The sequence below is a fragment of the Anser brachyrhynchus genome, assembly GCF_964034855.1.
Source record: "Anser brachyrhynchus genome assembly, chromosome: 3".
In the NCBI taxonomy this organism is placed as follows: Eukaryota; Metazoa; Chordata; class Aves; order Anseriformes; family Anatidae; genus Anser; species Anser brachyrhynchus.
The window spans coordinates 116,771,010-116,779,195 of NC_137696.1; positions in this window are offsets into that span (position 1 = coordinate 116,771,010).

An 8,186-nucleotide genomic window follows, 5' to 3' on the forward strand; every position below is an offset into this window, starting at 1 on the left:
AAAAACAGTTATGTTTAAGTACACGTCATAGTGGTATCCTGCAAGTGATGTTTTGGATAACGGGGTTATGACTGCTAGGCAAACACTTGTCATTGATGGTAATTTTGAGATGTTCTGAAGAAGTAAGACACTAGAAAACCTCTTTTGATTGATCAATCTCATTGTAAGGCCATCATTAGAATACCACTAGGTTATACACGGATTTGTTTTTAGACTGCATCCAAAGGAAGAAATTTTGTTCATCTTCAGAGTCTGATGGTGTGTAATGATTATTAGCAGTAGCAGACTTAGAGGGTTACCTATGCAAAAGCAAAAGGAATTTGAATTTTTACTACAAATTTACTCACTGTTAATCTTGTCTAAAGTCTTTGTTTGTTTGCTTTTGTTTTTAAAAAAAGAATGACTAGTATTACTGTTGAAGGTCAAACCACTGTATGATCGTTATACATTTTATCATAACCACTCTGCTTCCTCTTGCTCAATCTTTGTTTTCTCTGTTCAGTGGTTTGTTTTGTTTGTTTGTTTGTTCTTTTTTTTTTTTTTTTAAACATCTATCGCTTCTTCCTGGAGTTCTCTGTTATTTTTCAACCTGATTATGCTTCTCCTCTGAAGCAACATACTTCAGTCACATTTTAGTGCAGAGTAAAGGGAAAACAAATAACTTGTGTGAGTAAATTCAGATTTCACATATAACACAATGAACTGATACTAGTAAATACTAATGGTAAAGTATGGCTGATTTTAGTTATATAAACATTGAATTACCTTATTAGCACAAAGGTCACGCCTTCAGAGATAAATTATATTGGATGACTCTGAAAAATTGAATTAACTAAAGCACTATCAGGAAGTCTGCAATAGAATCTACAATGTAGGATTTTTTCCAGCCTAAGGCATCTCATTTCAATTCCTTTGACTATTTTGATTGTTTTTTATTCTGAGCTAGTATTTTAGGTAGACTTTTCAAATTTATGGGAGATGTAACTCCTAGAGGAAAATGTCAGCCACAGGTTTATTGTAACAAATACTGCAGCAAACACTGCAGCATTGATTTACCTGTCTTTCTTCTGTTTCAACACACAGTTATTCTTCATATAAATAATATAGTTTGCCTCCATTTAGAACCTGGTGCATACTTGAAGATCAGATTTATTTATTTATTTATTTATTTAAATTGAATTATTATTATTATTTTAAATTTACAATATAAAATATTCAAAATTTAATACATATCCGCCCTTTCTCTGTATGGTGTCCTAACTAAGTATCTATATACACATTAATCTGAAAACTGTTTCAGGCAAAGGACTTGCTTGCTTTATTGGCAACAGTATAATGTTACCAAGATATCAATCACCTATAGGAACTGGAACACACAATCTGTCCTCATTATTGAAATACATCACACACTGAGGGTTAGATCATGCCTTGTACATTGTTATGAATGAAGTGTTGAGGGACAACATTGTAACCATAAACTCCTAGGGCTTTCCCAGTCAGTACACCCTGTCTCCAGTACTATGTCATCCTTGAAGAAAAGGTCATGTCCACCTATTATTCTTTTTCTCAGTAGTTCCCTCTGAAGTTTTAGTTAAGTGCTGTAATCTGGGCCTGCTTTTTACCTGATCAATTCATTTAGCTCATATTCATTGGGAAAGGAAGATCGTGAAAAAGGACTCAGTCAATTGTTCTTACTGAGCTTCTTACCAAGCAAGGTTCACAGGTAATAAAATTGTCCTTATGTGTTTTCTTGTTGTTGGATACTCAGGATGAGATCCAGAAAGGGACAGAGTCATTATAGTGCTCACTGCTGTGATATTTCAAAGTTAGATATATAGGAGTTGTTTTCAGAATACTGGTGTGTGCCAAACTTGCTGAGATATGTAAAGATGAACGGTAGGCAGCTCAGAGATATTAGGTATTAGACCTAATTCTAGACTATATTTTCTTTGTTTATCCGTGGTGTTCTGATATTGCTTATCTAAAGCCCTTAAATAGGATTAGTGGTCAAAGTAGGCTTCTCTAATCTAGGGTTAGGCAATTCCAGGCAACAATTCAACAAGCATCCCATATGAACTGCCCTCTAGGGCTACATATACTAGTAAACAGTACCAAGGCTCTCTCTTTGGCCTTTAGGCCAGCTGGCACTCTTTGATAGTATCCATGTTAATAAATTCCCTTATTCTCCAAAACAGGATGCCCACGGCCAGAGCGCCAATGACAAAAGGATCTTTGCTTGTGGTAATTCTGAAATTATGCCTGGAATTTGTCTGGGACAGTACAAGTTGATTTGGATCACAATGCTCCATGGACTAGTAATTTAATAATTTGCTTGGTAATGCTGTAGTGTCTGTGTTCATGCCCTGCTCCGTGTATAGGAGTAGCCTTCAGGCACTTCTTTCTCTCCATTGACTTTGTAGTGATGCAAAGATGACTGATATCCTTATTCTTTCTCTCCATTGACTTTGGAGTGATGCTAAGATGACTGATATCCTTACTTAGGAAATCACTTAGGTGCATCAAGTCAATAAGGTATACGTGGGTCCAAGACCTTTCCAAAAATGCTGGATGCACTATCAGTGCAATATGTTATACAAATGCTAATGATTGTCACTTTGATCACCGTATGAAAGATTATCATGCCTGCACATTGATGTGACTCCATCTCTGGACCAATTCAAGCTTTTCTATCACTAATTTAAGCACATCTGGAAGGCCTATTAGTATATGGGCCTTGTTAGTGTGAAAAGAATGATATCACTTTCATGTGGTGAACATATCTCTGACATCTTTACGTTCTGTTTTTTTTTTGTCATCCATTCCACTCTTGTTATTGGTGATAGATGAAGGTCTGGAAAGCAAAGAAATTGTTTGAAAAATAGTGATCTCTTATTCCTCTCTTTCAGGTCTCTTTGTTTGGACCATACATATATTTAGCAGCTATGTTTTGGGGTTATTTTTTTTTTTCACATTTTGCTAAAAGAGGGTTAATATTTTTGAAAGTTGAACTGTAAAAAACAGGTGGATAGTACAAAGTTTCACAAAGTTTATAACATCTGCTGTGGAAGGGCACCTTCTAGCCAGTGGCAATCTGGAATGACATTTCTAGTTTTAGTGTGTTGGATATTTATATTTGCAGTTCTACTCTGTCACCTATAACATTACCTATATTTGCTTGTTTGTATTATTGACTTATTTTCTCTCACAAATACAAAAGCAAATGCAAATATAGGATCAATTTATAGTAGGAAGATCTGCAGGAACTCAGCTTTGTGGTGGAGCACATGTGAAAGAAAATCTCTCTTTCTTGCACTGTTTTTCTATTATTATCTGGACCTGAACATTATAGGCATTACAAAAGATTTGTGGTCAATGTAGGATGAAGTGTGGATGCATTGAAACTAACCATGTTTTGGCCTTGGTTTTGCTAGAATTGCCAGTCTTTTATTTGAGTTATTCCACTCTTAGCTGGTTGAATTGCTGCCCAGAAATGCCCCAACTTGCCATTGACTCTAGAGGGAGAACAAGGTGTAGGTGGTTCAGTAAAGTGCTTAAAGTTAAGTGGCATAATTTAGGCTTATGGGTACAACATGTTTTGGATCCATTTGGTATTTTGCCCAGTTACTTTGATGAATGCTTAAGGGAGCAAGAACAGCTTCCTTACTTGCTGCTTGGGGAAGAGCAGACCTTTGGGGAAGCCTGTTAGTTCCATCCCAGGAGAGCGCGAAGGATTAACCCTTCAGTGTTCACTAGGACCACTTAAGAAGTCATTTCCTATGGCAACAATGCAAAGCATATGCTGCTGGTTAATACAGATGAGCAATGAACAAGCAAGGCATTTTTAAAGTCTTCCAGTGCTGTATGGTACAGTGAGAATACGCACCCTTGAGCCAGTCTGAAGTATGTTTGTCTACAATTTCATTACTGTATGTGTCTGAGTTAGTGTCTTCATTAAAATGATAAGTTTCTCTAAAAGCTGCAGATGACAAGTGACCTTATAATGTAACATGGTCCCGCTTAGTCTGCAGGAAAGTATTAAATGTCAGGACTTATAATTGTAAGGATTTGATATTTATGAAGGTCAGTTCAAGTGTGAGTAATATAACATAATATTACATTTAAACTAAGATCTGTGTTCATAGAAACCTTTTAAAAACACCCAGCTGCCACTGCTGAAATAGTGCAATGATAGATGATGATTTTTTTAGACTTAACACATATTGCGAATTTGCAACTCATGTAGGGTTTGTATTAAAAGCTGACACGATATTTTAATTTAAACAGAGGTTAGATTATTAAAGTTGGCAAACATCCAGAAGTATATCAATGTTAAAAAATTTTTACTTGACTTTCGTTCTCGTTTGTTTTCACTGGTAAAATACATGAAAAAATCTACCTGAATTGTTGCTCATATATTTAATATTTTCATTCATTAAAAAAAATACGTTTTGCCTTTTTTTTTGAGGCTTGACACTGCAAGCCAGTGTATAATAGAACTTTATACAATGATATAGGGAAAGAAACCCCATTCCACAGATTGTATATCTCATTATCATTAAATTCATTCAGCTCAATTCACTATCGAAAATGATGGAAATAAAAGACTTGAAGGAACATCTCTAGTGTGCATTTCCTGGAAGGATAATTTCTTAGAGACATTCTGTTGCCCTAGAACCTGATGACCATGTCCTCACAAGTTATAGATACAGATATAACATGTTTCATATGAACTTAGTCTCTATGGATGCGTAATGCACATTGTTTTCATTAGCTATAAAACCTCACTGGATGCTCAACACCATTCAGCACCTGGCAGGATTATGGTCTGCATTTGTATCCTTCCATTTTTTTCTATCAACAGAGCATCTCATATCTAATGAGTAAAGTATGACAAAGGCCTGTAGGAGACATAATGAATCAGAGCACAACTTGATTCTTTTTCTACCATCTACACTGTATCTGAGCTGAGTTATTGTGATATAAACATGCCTAATCTATAATTAGTTGTTTGGTCTAATTATTTTAGTGACCACTGCATTCATTTGGACCACTGAGCTGTGCATAAAGAAGCCTGCCTCACATCAAATGCCATAAAAATAAAATAAAATTAAAAAAAAAAAAAAGAAAGGTAAGAACTCCAGTGATTCAAGACACAAGTAAATTACAAAAATGGAAAGGTTTTTTTAGGTACGGAGAAGTTATACGAATGAGGAAAAGTTTGGAGCTGGCCCCTTTATGGCTATAGATTTATTGGTAGAGCTGCAGCGTGTTATTTGAGGAGGGTCGAGCGATATGCTTCTGGCTTTTTAAATCCCACAAGCCTCCTGTCAAAGGGTGTAGATACCTCGGACAGCATTCATATAGCCAAACGTATGTATCTATAATGCAGACAAGCCTGAGCAAATCATCAAAACTTCTGCTAGTCAGTGGAAAGGAACAGAGACTTTTATGATACAATTACCAAAACAGACCACTAAGTTAAGTGAAGTGAATCACTTTCCAAAAGAGTCTATTTCTTTTTCTTGTCAATAAGATAGTTTACATTTTATATTTCAAATACAAATATAGTTATCTATATTCTCTACTTATACAAGATAGTGAAACAGCGGGGTCAGAGGTAATCTTGGTTTCTTAGCTAGCTGGGAATAATTGTTCTTCATAAGCGACTGTTACTCTAAGGTTCAGCTTCATCTTGTCTAATTTTAGGCAATTTACTGCTTAAAATGCAGGTAAATAGGACAATAGATGTGGCAGAAAATATGAGTTTCGTGGTGCTCCTGGGCACTGCAAAGAGGACCAACTCATAAAGAGAAAGAGAATTCCCTTGTTAAAAACGAACTTGACTTACATAAAGGGTGGTCAAGTGCATTATTCCACATCAATGCAATCACACTTAGGCAATTAGTAGCATAATTGCACACAGAAAGACGAGTAGATGGAGAGAGTGATTACATGGCTGAAAATAAAAGCGTGTCCTTTCTTCATAGAAGGTACATAGCTGAAAGTAACTTTCAGAAAATGAGTGTAAACATAGAAAATAGCACTGCTTGTAAAAATTATAGAGTTGCATATATTTCAGAAAAGTAGACACTGTACACCTTTGGTTTTGGAAGTATATTTTGTCAGTTACAAATCGATGGATGAAATAAAATTTATTTGTGCATATATTATAGGCTGGGTGGAGAATGGATTGAGAGCAGGCCTGAGAAGGATTTGAGGGTGCTGGCTGATGAAAAACTCAACATGAGCAAAGTGTGCCTGGAGCCCAGAAAGGCTTTGATACTTGGTACCTGAGGATTCATGTTGGGATGAATAAAGTGTGGCGGTGCATATGCTCTGTTATGTGCAATTCTGAATGGAGGGATGGGGAGGGGGGTGGTTAACTGCTGTTAAATCAGTAAAAAGTAATTTCATTGAGTTTCAGTGATTACAACGATAGGAAAGATCTTATAGCAATTTTAAGTATAATCTGAGTTAGATTGTGTATATGTCAGTTTACATTAATCCAGCTATTTTATTCTAATAGGCCAGGGTCATAAGAACAGTTGATTTTTAGATGTTTGCTGTTTGTGTTCTGATAGTATTAAAAGGGGTTATGAAAACATCGGTCAGCCCAGGCCTCCAGATCCAGCACCATTCATTTTGCCTGCAGATGAACGTAATGATGAGGTGAAGGACTAGCTCTGATGTATGGGAAAGAAATGAAGCATTTCCTTCTGTAAGGACCATGTGTTGTCTTTCATGGAAAAGTGTACATGCTTTTTTTTCCCTTTTGATCTTTATACAGTATTTTCTCTGTACTTTTGAACTACACCAAATGTCTCTTTGAGAGTTAGGCAAACAAATGTCAACCTTTTGCCAACTGGTGTGAAATTAAAAAAAAAAAAGAAAAAAAAGCTATTTTGAAATCTATTTCAACTGATTTTCTGTCAGACAATGATTGTATAATTGAAAGACATCCAGTTGATAAAAAAGAACATATTTTTTATTGGCAGCACAGTAACATGAGTTCAAAGACTGTATTTGCCAAGAGTGCATAACTCTGTAATGGCCGGCATACTTTTACAAGTGTTCAGTGGTATTACTGACAGAAAGATCACTTTGGTCCAAGACAGATGTAAAATACTTCATTTAACAAATATTTACTCCACAATTATCTGAAAATTTAGAAAGTACAACCTGACATGTTTGAATATCTAAAGAACCTGTTTATGGGGTATTCTATTATTGTTCCTACATAATAATCCAAAAAATATAGTTGCAGGGGAGGCTAGATGATTTAGGATATTGGTAACAGGATACAAAGCCTTTCACTTCTTGGTCAGCAGTTCAAATATGGCTTAGGTTGGTAGTAAGTCAAAATGATTGCTAGACTATATGACTAGGGTTAATAGTAGGTTGCTGCTTTCTAGATTTCAGAGCCCACCACCAAACCAGCTAAATTGTCATGATGACCAAAGAATGTTGTCACTTTTGCAGGAATTGGTGTCACCAAGGGGAAGAGCATAACAGTGGCTGCAAAGGCCTAGGACCCCAGCACCTCTCACACAGAACTTTACAATTGCTTTTATTTTGCAGCCTCCAGGAGCTTGTCAGGAATTTGCTGCTGTGGGGGAGACAGGAGGAGCTCCTGCAGATTGAACATCGCTGAATCTCAGCCTGAAGTATTAGGGAACAGACTTGTCATTACAAATTGTCATTGAAATAGCCACACTGATGGAGAACTGTGTGGCATAATTATTAACGGATAATGAGAAAGCTAACCGAAGTGTGAGAGCTTTTCTCAGTTTTTATTTCATGTTTCAAGTTTGGAAAGCAACACAGCACTGCGTTTTTAGTCAGAGGTATAGATTTTAGACTGGAAAATCAAAATAGTTACAAGTCTCAGATGTATGGATTCATTTGATCCATTCCAGACCTGTGTCTATCACTGATTCTTTGTGTCTATGCCTCTGGGAAACTAAACAAGGCTGGTGCCCGTTTCCTGTCTCTGAGACCAGCTGGCATGGCTCATATCCACGCTCTTCAGCTCTCTCACTGTCCAAAGCAGGGCACCATCACAAAACTAATTTCAGGCAAAAAATAGTCCCTGATGCCTCCTAATGCCTAAGGTGTGTTTGGGAATGGTTTTAAAGAAATATTAGCTCACCCAGACTAAAGCCAAGCCAGTGACATTCTGACAGTGT